General features: G+C 41.1%; 1 protein-coding gene across 1 annotated transcript in view; it reads right to left on the bottom strand.

Moving 5' to 3' along the window:
- ATP10D (ATPase phospholipid transporting 10D (putative)) overlaps nt 1-6,260 on the bottom strand; it is a 54,293-nt gene extending 48,033 nt beyond the window's left edge. The window contains exons 1-2 of the mRNA XM_050895686.1: nt 6,196-6,260; nt 3,471-3,555 (exon numbers count right to left, since the gene is read on the bottom strand). The gene's annotated coding sequence lies outside the window, so the exon portion shown is untranslated. The remainder of the gene's footprint in view (nt 1-3,470; nt 3,556-6,195) is intronic.
- Between the last annotated feature and the right edge of the window lie 9,727 nt (nt 6,261-15,987).

Genomic DNA, 15,987 nt, shown 5'->3' with positions numbered 1-15,987 from the left:
AAAATAGGATTTATGAGGTTTCAAACTTCAGAAATCTCTTTTGCATTTTTTTTCCTCTTTTGAGTATTTTTCTTCTTCTTCCTCATTGAATTTGGATCATAAAGTAATGAGCACCTTTGGTTAGTCAGAAGGAGGTCAAAAGGAGATTCATCAACTTCATGTTAGATATTGTAAAGGATGAAGTTGCAAAAGATCAAATAAAAGCTGTTTTAAACAATTTTTCTAAGAAATCCCTTCTCTTAAAACATTATTTGACCCTCGTCATGTCATTTTTCATAGTAAATTCTTGAGTTCTCCAGCTAACATGAATTCAAAGTAGTAATATGAAATGGCAGACGTTTCTTTAAACACTGGCAAAAGACCCACAGGATGAGTTACTATGAAGCAGTATTTTTAAAGGTTTATTTTTTAAAAATAAGTTTGTTTAAAAAACCCAAGAATAATGTTCACGTATTTGAAAACAGGAACCCTAAATGATCACACTCTAAGTTTTGAGGACAGCGTCACACAAGCTAGACTCTGTTCTCATTTTCACGTTATACACTTAAGTGAACACTACTTGATCTTGCTAAATGGCAATAGCTGATACAGAGATAATCCAGATACGTCTTACATGCAAAAAGGCAAGTTTTTGTAGCAAGCTCACTAATGTCACATGATCATGATGAAATGTCAAAGGGAATTATCTGACACTGGACGTATCATTTGCTTTCTCTCTACCTCAGTTCCCTCATGTACTTTGATTCTTTCCTCTTCCTATGAAGCACTTTGAGATATGGAAAACCGGAAGGACTAGATATGGTTAACGTGCAATAGCTGGTTGTCAAATCTTTGTAAAAGCAAGGCACAGCAGTGTCATTTTTACCACAGGACAGATCAACACTATACGCTATCCATGTTTGACCACCCTGTATCACAATAAAAAAAGCTTTTAATAACCCTCTGCTAGTGGTAATGCTGAGAAACCCCCTGTTTTTAAAAGGTCCATACCCTGAAAGAAGGGCCTTTCATCATAAAGCCCAGTATAAGCATTCTCTTGTATGTATATTTCACATCCAAAAGTTGTTTTCTTCTCCCATCACTTGCCTTTCATTGTCTCTTGTAAACTCTGTCAGCCTCCAATTCTGTGAAGTATCACCTTCATACCTGCATGCAAGCCTTTGCTCCTAGCTTTCCTGCAGGGAGATGGAGCTGAGACTAAAAATTCCTTAGTTTCAGTTATATTATTTGGTAGCCTTTGGGAAGTCACTTGCCAATCACTGACCTCTCCCATATCAGATTCTTTCTCGAGATTGTCTGCAAAACAGATGCGTAGATAATTTAGCCAATTTTTATACTGCTCTGGAACTGCGCCTTACTATTATGTTGTGGTCATTTGCTCGCAAGTTATGTGAAGTGCCCTACCATTTACCCCGGCTTCTCTTGACCACTTCCTCCCTTCTGACAACATCCTTCTCTTTTGCTGTGATCTCCAAGTAGTTAGTTCTTGTTCTTCTTTCAGAAAATTCTTTGTAAAATACATTTGGTAAATGACATATTTCACAAGAATGTTCCTCAGACTTTTGGCACATGCATGTGTATGGTGTGTGTTTCTATCCTGTTCCTGCTCAGGCACAGTTTTGGACACAATGTGCAGTATGCCTTCTGTGTCATCTGGGCCTGTTTCCAGTAGGAAGTAATAAATCGATTCTTGGCAAACAGAAATGCAATCAATAAAATTGCATTATCTTACCTGAAAAATGTCTACAGCACCTAAAAGGGAAGCAATTCAGACAACATCTCTCCAGCAACACCCCTTTTCTTAGCTCCCTACCTGAATATTTCAGGATGTTCTGCAGGTCTGAGGTTCTGGGGTGACCAGGGAAGATAAAAAATGCTAACCCAGATCGAGGTCACACTACACAAAGCTATGGAACAGTGGATCATCCCTGATCCACACAAAGTCCCATTTAAACCTCTTAGTAAGTGTTAGTGCACGGGCTCACTAGCACTTGTATCGCTACATTACAACAGGAGTACACTGTCAGAACAATACAGGCTAAACGTTAAAAACACCTCCTAATCATCTTTGAAAACTCAGAAGCCATTAGACAATGGAGAAGCTTAAGGGAGCCATGGCCTAAAGATTAATTTACAAATTAAGAACAAATATTTCTTTTCTCCTAAGGTTTGCTACTTTCTCTGTAACATGCAATTTCACAAGTTTGTAACATGTCTTTGCAAGCCAATATGAAATCTGCAGAGACACCCTAATATGCTAAATAGATCTGGATAAGAGACTTGTGCTGCCAATTTATGGAACAAACAGCCAAAAACCTGCAGGAGTCAAAACTTCAATTCTAACAAAAATACGTGGTTATTTGCAGCCACATATTCTGAGTTATATTCATAAAGGGGATGCTAAGAACTCTTGGATTAAGAGTAGAAGGCAGATGTTACTATGAAAAGTGAAATGCTATGGCAGTATTTTGCCATGCACTCCTACCTACAAAGTCTGATTTAGCATGGGCAACACTGAAAACCTGCAAGCCTTGAAATGCCTTATCTCGGAAAGGAAATTTGTTGGTTTTGAGTACATTAAGCTAGCCATCAGTAGCTCTTCACAACTAAAAAAATCAGCAGGATGCATTAAAACCCAGGAAGTGCCAAGGCCCTGACACAAGGTCAATCGCAAGATAATTTAATAGTAAGCCATACGTGCAGTAGTACTTATTAATGTGCTGCAGTGTGGGAGCAGTACATAAAAGCAGAAAATCTCCTCAACCTTGGGTAAAGTTATTTAGGATGCCAATCAGATCTTCTACCTACAGACACAACTGAACCATACACTACCAAATTTTAGGTTTAAAACTCAGATGAATCATGTATTTCTGCCACAGGTAACCAATTCCAAAATAAAACTGAAGATTCCTGGAGAGCTATGATTTGTGTAAATGTTTTATATCCTCTTCTCCATTCATCAGAGAAGTTCTACTTTATGCCCTGTTCTCATGTGCCACATCAGTCTCTCAAAACTGTAAAACAAAACCTTCCAGGTTAAGCCTTACCCTTTTATGACCGGCTTTTCTCACAAGTATATCTTTAGCTTATGGTCATGCAGCATTTAATCACTGCAGATGTTTTGATATGGGTGAAATTCACATTAATTTCACAGTAAGACTAAGGCCATGTTAAAAAATTTATACTGGTGTTCATATGATGCAAAAGGATGTGATTTTTTTTGTAGTCAATGTACACTCCCTAAGTTACAGTAAACAGTTTCAAAGGAAATGGATCCATATTGGCAGTATTGTTTTTTTAACTATGCTGATTTCTTTAAAGGGCCAAAACTCTGTTGTGTAGACAAGGTCTAGGTTACTCATTGAAATTTATACTGAAAGTACCTGTTACAGCAAGAAACTGTACTTGAGTTCCCAAAATCATAGGTTAGGTCTCTGACTAGTCCTATTCTCGTTTTCTAAGACACCTACATTATCAGCTCTTCAAGAGTTCCAGAAACTTCCAAGGCATCCGGAGAGGTTTTCAGGTTTAATGCTCTAAGGTTCTTCAAAGGATCTGGGAAAGGACGTTATACATATGGTTACAAAAAGAGCACAATGCCAAATCCAAAAAATCCTTCATAGCTCACCTTAAATGACTATACTAGATTTGATTTTATCTTAAAGGCTTTCTGGTTTTAAACAGACTTCTCTGCCAACACTGGAAGCCAGAAATGTGGATGCTACATGTGTGGGCATAACCTGAGCTACTTAATATCCCAATAACTAACAGCAGTTAAGTCACAACAGTACAGATTTCTATGAAGGTCTTCAAGTACTGTGCAGACTTAGACGGTTCACGTCAAGGCCTGTAGCAGTGCAGCTTCACTAGTTTTTAGCCAAACAGATTAAAGCTACCTTAAGCATACTGCAATCATACCTACCAAAAGTGTATCTTAAATATGAACAATTTACATAAAGCCTTCTGATTTTTAAGAAGCTGAAATAACAGCTACAACCGATGTGAGAACTGCATATTTCAAAGGGACAGTAATGCTACAGCTGACAGCACTTTAATTGTCAATGCTGTTGTGTTGATCCAGTGTATTTGTGTTGTAGCTTCAGCACAGCTCCTACTTTCTACCAGTAAAGCATCTTCCTCACATGCAGTCCAGCTGCAAATTACAGTGCTGTTTTAGAACATAAGCTGTGCATCGCATTTTTTCCTTGGCATTTTAAGATTTTCAGTGGGAGATCCCTTTGGAGAGGCAGTTCTGAGGGTCAGACTCAAACTATGCAGGTGTCTAGTTTTTGTTTCAGCCTCATGAAATCCTTTGTGGCACTTCTATTTATTTTAGTATTGCTGCCTCTCTCCTTGCCTTTCTTACTCATCTCCACGCTCATTATCTTTTTACTTCTTTTTCGGTACCGTTTATTATATTCAGGTCTAAAATCAGGCTCAGATCTTGCAGACTTCACTTAATATTTCATGACATTGATTTCGACTATTAGCTGTCCAACACAGGAATTGTGCATCGTCCCTATACTTGGAACACATAAATGTATTTTAATTTCATTAATGTGACAGCAGAAATTATGCCAGTATATGTACCCATTTTAAACAGCATATCAGTATATATTGATGGCTTCTGGCTTTATACGGACAAGACAAGGCTTTTAAAAGTCATTACAGAAACCACAATTAGGTGTGATACAGATGGTCATCAGCCACAACACTGTCCAACAGAATTCAAGACAGCAGTGAACATAATTTTCCAACACTGCAGTGAATTTTTGACAAAACTGAGTCTTCTATAACCTTCGGAATACAATCAGATATTTGTCATGGAGCAATAAAACCTGTCTACTGCTTGAGGATATTTTGACAGGAATAACCTGTGAATCCACTTTAACCACTAGAGAGTTTTTCCAACACTACAAAACATGCCTCTTGAGAGGATATTTCAGGCCTGAAAGAGAGAAGTGTCCTACAGCAATTCAGGGCTCAACTACAAATGCGTATCTTTAAAAGTTTTATTATTAAAAATGAAGCCAAAAGATATAGGAGCCTAGAAAAAAAATGCAGGGGGGTAAGAATGCTCAAATTCTGACCCTAGTAACCTCTAAAGTATTTAGGACACTAAAGAAGCAGCGCCATAAGTAGCTGAACTGATTTAAAAGCTAACAGTGAAAGGAGTTGCTCTTGCTTCTCCTACCTCCTGCTCCTGGCTTTGTCCCCTCCCTCATAATCCATCTGGTACTTACTGAACCTGGTTCAACTCACTGATCTGCAAGACCTTTAACTACCTCAAAGACAATAACATTGGATTTCCTGATCCAGCTTACAGCTGTGAAAGTAGTCATATTAGCACAGAGAGGTGGGACAGGAATGTCAGATTAGAGTGAGTGTCTTTGAGTACTTATGTAGGGCATTCAGTCCTGATTTTGGTCTAGTTTTCATTACAAATATTTATCAGCTGTGGCTACTGCCTTTGAAATCCAGATCACCCACAGCAGTGGCAATTAACAAAATAATGTGATCCTTGTCTGTCAGTCTTAGCTTTTGCTCCTGTAAATAGTAAGTGCCCACAGACTAACTGTAAAGATTCAGTCTAAAATGATGGCTTCGGACCATCTTTTGGGGCACACAAAGGAGTTAAGAGAATTAAATTCCACTCTGATCTTGGGGAAACCATTTAGTGCCTCTCTGCTGCAATCCATCACTTACGAAAACACAGATAATGACAATTCTGTTATCTCTTGGTGATGATATGAAGATAAATATATTTTTAAATAAGAGGTTTCTCAATACTATGGTCATTGGTGAGACACGAATACCCTACAAGTATTATTTTTGTATGAAAATAACAGTAATTTTGATATTAAAAGTACATTTTTCTTCAATAGCTGTACTTCCGACAGAACAATAATTTCCTTTTAGGAACTTTGATTTTTCCTTCCCATCCTTGTGAACATTTTTTCATTACTAAGCCCAGTAATTATTATTGTGGCCTAATCCTGTAACTGACCGTGTGCACTGCACACCCCTCCATGCTTTCCTGAAGCTTCAGGGATTTCCCTGTGACTTATATGGACCTAAATCTACTTCCTTGCCATAAATCTGTGAAGTACGTAAAAGCTTACACCCTTTCCCTCAATCACCGCCACGAACTATTAAAACAAAGGCTTTTGTTTCTGGAGTCAAGGTCTTAATTACCTTTTCTTTCCGGTCTGCTTCCAGAGCAGCCCAGTCGATGAGATCAACATACGCAGGGGTAGCCTCGTGGCCCAGCGGACATTTAAAAACACAATCGCACAGACCGCCCTTTTCCGCTGCACACGACGCCCGCGGTACCACAGAGCTTCAGCCGCCGCCCGGTTTCGCGGGGGGGGGGGAGCGTTTCGACCTCCGCAGCACTCGCCCGGACCACAGCCCTGACGCCTTCGAAATGTCACCCGCGGTTAGGAAGAGGGGACCTCCCTCCACGTCCGAGTCCGGCTGGGAGGTGAAAACGGACAGGTCGGTCGTGACGACCTTGCCTGTTCACGCCAAGAACCGACCGCTTCACGTTCTCCCTCCGGCTGAGGGGCAGCACCTGCCCGGCAAAACTTCCCAGGCCGCCGGCAGGACTGAGGCGCCTCGCCCAGGGCCTGGAGGGCGGCACTCCCCTTCAGGGCGGCAGCCTCGCCTCCGTCCCAGGCGGCGGGGGGCACCCGGCTGCCGGCGGCTGCCTGCGGAGGCGAGGCCGGCTGCGAGGCCCGAAGGCCGGCGGCCGCAGGCAGCCCCGTTTTTCTGCCGGCTCGTTTGTCCCCATGGCCGTACGGCGACGCGGGTGGCTCCGCCACAGCTTCCTCGCGAATCGGTGCGGGTTCCTCCACGACCGCTGCTTCCACGTTTCCCTCCCGTCAGGTCTCGGCGCAGGAGCCCGGCACCGGCGTCCTCCTACCCCGCTAGCCGCGCACCCGGCCCCGCAGGCAGGCAGGCAGGCTGCCTGCCTGACCCCCCGCCCGGCCCGGCATGCTTACCGGTAGCACCGCGCACATCCCAGCGTAATGGCCGCGATCCCCCCTCGCCCCGCGTCTGCCGCTCTCGCTCCCTCTCCGCGGCAGCCCCGCCCCGCCGGTGCTGCGCGCCTCCGCCGCGCCCCTCTGCCGCCCCGGCCGCCTCCGCCTCCTTTCCCCGGCACCGCTTTCCACGCTCCGCGCCTCACGCTGCTCTTGCCGGCCTTCTGCCGCTCTTCTCCGCTCTGGTCTTTCTCACCTGGGGAGTGACTGAGGCAGGAGCCGCCGGGCCGTACTGCGGCGGGGGACCCTTCCAAAAGCGGCTGCGCCGCACACCCCACGGCCCCGGGTGAGTGTGAGGAAGCTTTGCTCGTTGCTGTAGGGGCCGGGTTGCCGCTTCGGGAGGCGAGGTTAGGTACTGCCAAGCAAGCCCTTTCCCCCAGCCGGGGGCAAACCCAGTCCCAAGTCAGCACGACGGACTGCGTGCAGGCAAAGGGCCGTCATGCCCAGGCGTCAGCAGTTGTGCACCCGTTTTTCTCCTGCCATGCTCAGGAGCTGAGTTTTCAAAGTGAAAAATGAACAGAGCTGCTTTTACAATCTCCATTGACCGCAGCGCTTGCCCATCCAAAGGTTAGTTATCATTTAAAGGCTTTTTTTTTTTTTTCCCTTGAGGCCTCAGCAGATGGAGGCCGTGGCAGGAGTGCGGCTCTGACAGAACCTGACACCCTTGACAGCTTGTCAGGGAAATTGATGTTCTTGATCTTTTGCCAGGACAGTCTGGCACTGAAGGCAGCTCAGCCTGTCTAAACATCAAGTTTTCCAGACACTGGGCTAATCAAGTTTAGCAAACACTCTCTCTTGTTTTCTAGGAAGTAAGCCTCTGGCTACTGAGAAACTGCCCAAATTATCTTAAACAAATCACTGCCATCAGGAACCTCAGTGAGTTGTTTCATCAATAGCCCTTTTCAAGCCCCACCCTGTCCTTTTTGCTCTTACTGCCTTCCAGAGCACTCTTAAAGGCTGCCCCTTACAATGAAATCACATGGCCTTTTGCATGAAAGTGAGAGGATTCCTACTCCAAGACCATCTTCCGCTGAAAAAGGAAGAAAAAAACCCAGAAAAAGTTATTTGCAGAGCCCTTGGTCCCTATTGAAATGGACTGGAGTTACCAGTACTTGTCCTGTATCAACAATGAATTCCTAACAGAGTGCTGGGAGGGCTGTGCTGAGCAGTGGTAGTTCATTGTGTTCTCCTTCCCATGTGCATGGCGTCATTTTCCTCTGTTGTCCTGCATTTTAACATGCCCCGCACCCCTGACCACACACTGAAAATGCTTTGGTTATATTTCAGTGAACAGCAGCTGATGGTCTGTTCTTTGAAGTGCCCATACTGCTAGCAGGAATTTCAAAACATATTGGTGTGTCAGATGGAGTAAAAATACATCTACACGAAGGAAGTCCGCCTTGAAATTATGCAGGTTTATTCTGGGCAGGAAAAGATACGGAGTTCTTCTGTTTCCTTGGCAGGATCCACCACCTTTCCTGGCTCAGGTGCTATAGGAAAGAGGATGCAACTCTGAGGAGGGCGGAGAGAGCTGCTGCAAGACCCAAAGTGGTGGTAGTAGGCCTGCCAGAAAACAGTTACTTTAATGTTGTTTAATTGGTTGACATATTGATTTATTGGAACTTTCAGGTTAGCATAGGTGTTTGAGAAAGAAGAGAACATCACACAGCTTTTAACAAAATAGCCATCTCTTCTGTAATCACATCGGAGCTGTAAATAATTCATACGCAGAGTCCCACATTTCCCATTCATATTTTTTCATGCATGTCAGTCCATTCTGTAAGCTTGCAACTACAAAAGGCATCATTTTGTTTCCCTTGTTTGCCCAGCAATAACAATGGCCTCGATGAGGCCTGCACATCAGTGTGCTGCAAAAATACCTGACCAAAACATAAATGAGCTAGATTGGCTGCCAGAAGGAGCATAGCTGCCTCAGTGCAGCACTCTGTGCAGTTTAATTAGATGTGTTGAAGCAGGGTATATGAGCTGCCTAGAGATGTAGGTCTGATTGGGTGGGTGGGAGGCTTTACTGGCGCCTGACTTGGCCATTACACATACATGTTTTCACTTTTACCCTTTTGTACTACTGTCCAGTAGTACAAATGGTCTTGATCCCAAGCATGTAAATCAACCATCCAGCATGTCTGAAGTGTAATTAAACTGTCTTCTCCCAGGTATCCTATGGAAGAGTAACTATGAAGATAGTCACCAGAGATAATGCTTGATTGAGAAATCTCACTGACAGCTTTTCTGTGTGGATGTAATAACACTGAATGTCATCCACACAGATCTACCCCTTTTCTTCTAGAGAGGTCTGCAGGTGTCTTTCATATTAATTCCTGAATAGCCACATGAAAAGGGAAAACTATGGGCACGTGAGAGCCATTGATGACTCCAGCACAGCTGGAGAGCTCTTTGGTCTTCTGTGTTCTTCAAACTCTCTATCTGTTCATGGCTGCAATAACTCTGCAAGTACAAGCATGAACAGCTCATCCAGCTGTGCTCATATTGGCACTGGCTGGGGCACATGAGAGAGAGGAACTTACATCATGGGAACTGTCAACTAAACATGTTGGCAGACTGAAAACCTTCCCACGAAGACCTGGAAGGAAGAGCGAAATTTGTCATAGCATGCCATCAAACATTTCCCAGAGCACCTCAAGTTAATGAAATGCTAAGAATCTGGGTATGATTCCCCAGACATTCCAGTGGCAAATCCACATAAATAGCAGTGCCAGTGGGGATTTGGGTTTGTAGACATAGATGGTTATCATTACTGCAGTGTGGATGCTCCTGGACCAGCTTAGCAAGTACAAGGTGCATTCATATCAGGTCAGTGGATGTACCTGAGAGATCTGTCATGTATTTACAGTATAAATAGTGACATACTATGATATACACTCCGCTTTAAATATCTTTGAAGATGTGGTAACATATTAATCATAATTTGTAGCAAGAAAGGGACTTGATTATCACCCAGTAATTTGATTACCTTTTTCCTCCTTAGCTCTGCAGTAAACCCAAATAATTTAACTGTAGCAGAGATTTCACCAAAAAACTTAAATTTTAAATTACATTGAATTATTGTTTACAAGATCATTGGCTAAATGATGTATTTAGAGTCCTAACCAATGTTATATGTGAAAACTCAGATTTTGCCAGTGCCAATTAAAGCTGTCTGTTGTGCATATGCACTAAGGTAGTCTCTTACTACAAGATCCTCAGATATATTTCCTGACAGGACCCCAGTCTGACTCAGTTTACAGGATGATGGATGCACAGTGAATGAGACAGCTGTTTATCTGTTCTAGTCTGTGTGTGGCTATAACCTTTATTTACCGTACACTGTCTAAATCTGTATGGGTTTATTGATTTTCTCATGAGGAGATTGTGTTCATCACTGGAGTGAGCATTTTATAAATATTCATGAATTTTCCTTCACAGCTCCCTGTGAGACAAGAAGGTATTACTACTTCCATGTTACAAATAAAAAATTGAAACAAGGGAGAATAAACACCACAACGTGGAAGTGTTTGCTAGTGATTCTAAGACTACATGCTCAGTTTGAAAGATCTAACACTTGTTTTTATATTTTTACAGGACAAGATATATTCTGTGTATATTATGTACATTTTGCAAATCTTGTGAGAGTGGAGTAGCTATGTAAATATTATCATGGAAACTTTCCTGAAAGGCACCTTCTGGGTCATTGAATCTATTCCCTTGTTACTGCAAGCATGCCATGTAATCTGGTTCATAAACTCACTGAGCTTTATCTTAAAAGTAATTAGGTGTTTTGCTCATATTACTGTATTAGAAAACTGTTCCAGAGTATGGTTGCTGTGAGGGTTAAGAATTATCTTGTAGCTTCTAAACTCAATCTCATACCCATTTGCTCCTATACTAGCAGTGACCACTGTTTTAATGATTTAAATAGTGCTTTTTGTTCCTGGTGTTTATCCATCCACCTTTGTTTTGCTAAAGTAAACCAGATAAGAATGAATTATATCAAACTGAGTGAAGGCTAAATAAATTCTGAATAAAAGTGTCCAGCCAAAGGTGTAATGCAGTTCAACAAATCCATTCAGACCTTAGTTAATGTTGGATAAATTGCCATGACGCAGCTTGTGTAGACAAGTTGTAAGGGAGTAACTGACTGTAGTATTCACTCATGCAATCCTCATGCTTTTCCTGTGGTTTATACCATTATGTTTAGCCAATTGCAGAATGCCAGAAATCAGGAAGCTTGTGTTATATCCCAGTTCTGGAGGGCAGTTATTAGCAGTCAGTAGCAGTTATTATTGTTGACGTAGCATTTACTGATATACCACTCACTGTGTTTTGGCCATCATGTGTATTAGAAACTTCCATTCTGAAAGTCACTAAGATGATGGGACTTTTTGTTCTATAGATTTTCATTCTGTTGCCCATTCTGCAGAAAGTAACCATCAACTGGAATTTAACAAGGAATCTGAAAGAATCTTTCACTTTTAAGGGGCTCTGAATTACCAGGACAAGCAGAAAATCATCTTAAATGAGATGTCATCATCTTACTGCAGCTCCTAATGCAGCAGGAATTTACCTCATGTCTTGGCATTAGTACTTTCTACAATAAGGAAGCTGTGTTGGTAATCTATAGTGAGACTCCAGCTTCTAACAATCCAGGTTCACTACCCTGCTGAACTAACACGGGCCTGTTGAATAAGAAGACACAAAAATATAACTGTAAAGAAAAGGAACACCATCTAATGCTGCTACTTCTGGACTTATGGGAAAGTGTGTATGGTTGGAAAGTAGTACTGGCTAAGTGGAATTTCACACAGATGGCTTTGATGCACTTGGATAAATTGCTTTATCCCTTCTTTTTCTGTTTACTGTGGTGTGGCAATTTCCCATGGCTAATCTTCAGCCTTATCTACAGCTGTAAACTTGTTATTAGCTTGTTTACACTGCTACAGTTTTATTGTGCATCGGAACACTTGATACGCACTTATGATATGTACTTATGGGCCTTCCATTTCATTGTATATGTAAGCAAGTTATTTGACTTGTTGATTTTATCTTGTCCACAAACTAACCTTAATTCTGCATCTTCTTTTTATCAAACCACTCTATCAGCTAATAAAATGAGCTGTCTCAGTGATATCAAATGAACTATTTAGTAAATGTTGCTTTTTTCTCTCTCTTTGCTTATAGAAAGTTATTGTCTGGGTTATAATTTTTCTCAAGTTTTCTTTTCTATTCACTTTTTTTTACAGTTTTTCTAACTCATAATTTCTGCTGAACAGATGACTCCAACTTACTGAAAAAAATTGTTCACTATTTTAAGTTACTTACGTCACAACTACTATATCCATTTCTTGAACAAATAAAAATAATCCAGCAGATGGATATGAAGATGTCACTTGGGCTTTTGATTCTCTCAGTTATTTTCCACAAGGGAAAATCCAATGGTGTTTTTTCATAGGATGGTTAGTCTAATTTTAGGAAACCTAGTATCAGATCAAAAGTGTCCACAACGCACGACACTGATAAAAACTCATTTTTATTGTTCACATGTATTTAAACATTTTTGAAGGTGAAACTTTGTCCAAGCAGATTTTATATCTGATCATCTCACCTTCTGGAGCCGGTGTAAACCAAGATGAAGATAAAGTATAGACCAAGATAAAGATAAAGAATAGACCAAGACCAAGGCAAAGCACAAGGACGGCTTTAGCTAACTTGGAAGAAATGTTACCACATGCATGTTTCTGATCCACTTGGGTAGCCCAGTACATCACAGATCCAAGATTAATTAATGAAAAGCCATGGCCATGGTAAAGACAAGAGAGATTTATACTTTCACAGGTATCTGTAGGTCAAGTTCAAAATTGGAAGGAAGCCTAGGGTTTACTTTTAACTAGTACTATATGTGACAATATTAGAACAACTGCTCTTTGCTAGGATTTTATGTCATATGATGCACTGTAATTAACATATAGAAAAAATATATCCTGTCTTCGAATGAACAATTTATATTTTCTCCTTATTTTCTTCCTATAGGTAGAGGAACTATTTAAGGAAAACTAGGAAAATTAACATAATTGTAAATTTTCTATTTTAAATCACTCAGGATTTCTCCTGAAATATTCTCCAAACTGTGAAAGGAAAATTTCTTACTACATTCCTTACAGTGGCTTGTGGAAGAACGAGTAGACTGTGTCCTCACAGTGCAAAGAGAAATTATATGGAGAGCTCTTCTCTAGAATTCGCTCCAGAGTAACTCTAAATAAAAGCAAATGTCATCTCAGCTATTTCACTGAAAATTAAGAATATCTCTACCGATGCAATAACATTAAACCATTGCAAATCTGGTGTGAGCAAAATACTAATTAAAGCTATTGTCACCTGCATAATGAGATTCATTATTTCACTATAGCAAACCCTATTTATAAATACATGCATTTTCCTACCTTATACAAGTCTTGCACATGTGCATGAGCCAGAGGGTTTTCAGATGTTTTCAGCTGGCTGGTAATGCTTTTAGGTAAATTAGAACATTTTTTTGTACCTAGAAAGAGAGAATATACATAGGCAAGCTGAGACATAATGGTTTTGTTGGCATGACTCTCTTACTCATCAGTGACTAAGCCATGAGGAAATTGTTTGCCATTGCAAAGCAGTACGCAGTGTGCCTCTCTTCTTTTTGTGTCTTTGTTAATTTAAGACACTGTCATGCTGAAGAAAAAGGGGAATTGCAGTAATATGATTCAAAGCAGAATTTGTCCCAGGAGTCATGGAGGTCATGGGTCATAGAGGTTATACAACTGCAGCAACAGTGAGACAGTTAGCAAGGTTCAAAAAGTTGGTAACTGTAAAGAAGTTGTCCAGAACTCTTACAACTGCTTCCCAAAATCTACTTTTCAAATTAATACATGAATATTTAGTTAGCTTTGTGAGAAGATGTCACTTGCAAATTATTTTTTTCTGGCCTCCTTCTCCTCTGCAATGTATTTCTTTGTATTCCTCATGAGCACTACATTTGCTGTGTTTGATATCATATTGCCGTATGTTTACGAAGAAAAAAGGATTTCTATCATTCTGGACACACACCTGGCTTGCTGCCATGGCCATACTTTCCCCAAAATACAGAAGAACTGCTGGTTCTTATCAGATATTATTTAAAGTTAATAAACATGATGGTGTAAAGCCACAAACTTAATGGATTCCTACACCACCTGTAGGAACAGTCAGATATTACTATCTTAATTCTGCAGGTGGGGAAACTCAGATGCAAGAAGATGAAGTGGGTAGGAAATAATACAGTGGCAGAGTTGGAATTTTTTCTTTATCCTACTTCTGTGCTAAGTATGGTAGTCACACAGTCTGTCTCAGAAAAGAAAAAATGGGAACAGTTGTTAAATATCCTTCAAGGAAAGTTATATGTGTAAAGTGTACTAACTGACTCCACTTTCCTGAGCTTGGATACAGGCATGGATAGACGGAATTTGTTGTTTAATAGGAGTCTAAGAACGTCTTCAGTGAAGTCTACTCAATTGTTACTTCCAATGGAAAAGAGAAGGGCAGAAGTAGGAGATAGATGTGAAAAGCTGCCCCTTACGTATTATTTAGAGACGCCAAAGAAGACCAGGCATTCTGGCTAGCACAATGTGCTGCCAAACTAGATACAGACTGACAAGACTGAGAAAGATTTGTAAATCCCAAGGCCATCTGCCTTCAGAGCAAGTTGGCTGGATTTACCCTGGAAGGGATTTAGTGGTAAAAATGCACTGCTGTGCTGTACTGGCAAAAGCACTCTTAACATGGACGTGGCTGTATCAACAAACTGTGCTTTTTCTTGGTCTGTTAAAATTACCTTCTCTTTCTATGCCCTTGGTTGAAACAACCTCTGTCAGCAAAAACAGAGTTTTGCCAGTGTAACTATTTGACCAACAGCTGTTTTCGTTACCTTAAAATAGTATGTGATAAAAATAAAATCTATAGTAGCTATCATAGTAGCTCTCAACTCAGAGTCATATAATAAATACAGTTCATGAATTCTTTGTATGGATGAGGGGAGATGTAGCTAGTAGTGTGTTTATTGTTTTAGGAATGCTTTCTCCCCGCTGCTGTTATGATGTATTGGTGCAACTTGCTATGCAGCATATTCCAGTGTCTACTAACTGCTGTTTACTAATAGGGCTAAGAGTCATCGTAATCTACCCACATGGCATTTTCTTTTATCTTTTATGATGCCCAAAGAATTTTGAAAAGCACCAACACACTATTACCATTCATTACTAATATTAAAATCTTAGAGTTAGGCTTAGAGAAGGGGAGGAATATTTGGCTTATAGTTTTACTGCATCTGCCCTAAAAGTGATTATTAATTTTCTGTTGTTGTCTTTTTGCATTCCAGCCATTACAATCATTAGACCTGCACATGGTGAGTAAAATTCCAGTCCTGATGCATACCTGGTATTCAGCTCACCTAGAACTCTTAGGCATGAAAAGAGGGATGTAGAAGAATAGAGATTGTAACAATAGATTTTTCCTTATAAAATGGTAGCAATAACTCAGATGAAAATAAACTCTTTTGCATGTTCCCTGAACACAGGATAAGAAATAATGGTCCTGAACTGCAGCAAAAGAGAGTTAGGAGAATATTCATAGAGACTCCCATTGGGTGGGAGACGAAGGCTCCTCCTTCTCCTCTCAAAGAAGCTTGTGTGAAGAAGTGTGTCTGGGGGACAGGAGAGGAAAGGCAAGACATCCAGGTCCCAGAAGAAGTCTGTGCCTGCCTGGCTGTGAACAGAAGATGGTGACCAGTGGGACTCGTGAGCATACAGCCCCAGTTACTGACTCCAGTTTATGTTGAGCTATGAGCTGTTGCTTTAGTGGGTATATGGCTCAAGCCAACTACAGGCTTCTTGGCCTATAGAGCAGGTCACTCTTCTGGTCT

The sequence above is a fragment of the Gymnogyps californianus genome, chromosome 4 (assembly GCF_018139145.2).
Source record: "Gymnogyps californianus isolate 813 chromosome 4, ASM1813914v2, whole genome shotgun sequence".
NCBI classification, from domain to species: domain Eukaryota; kingdom Metazoa; phylum Chordata; class Aves; order Accipitriformes; family Cathartidae; genus Gymnogyps; species Gymnogyps californianus.
Note: the sequence above shows the minus strand (reverse complement) of the source record. Positions and strands in the feature narration are given on the sequence as shown.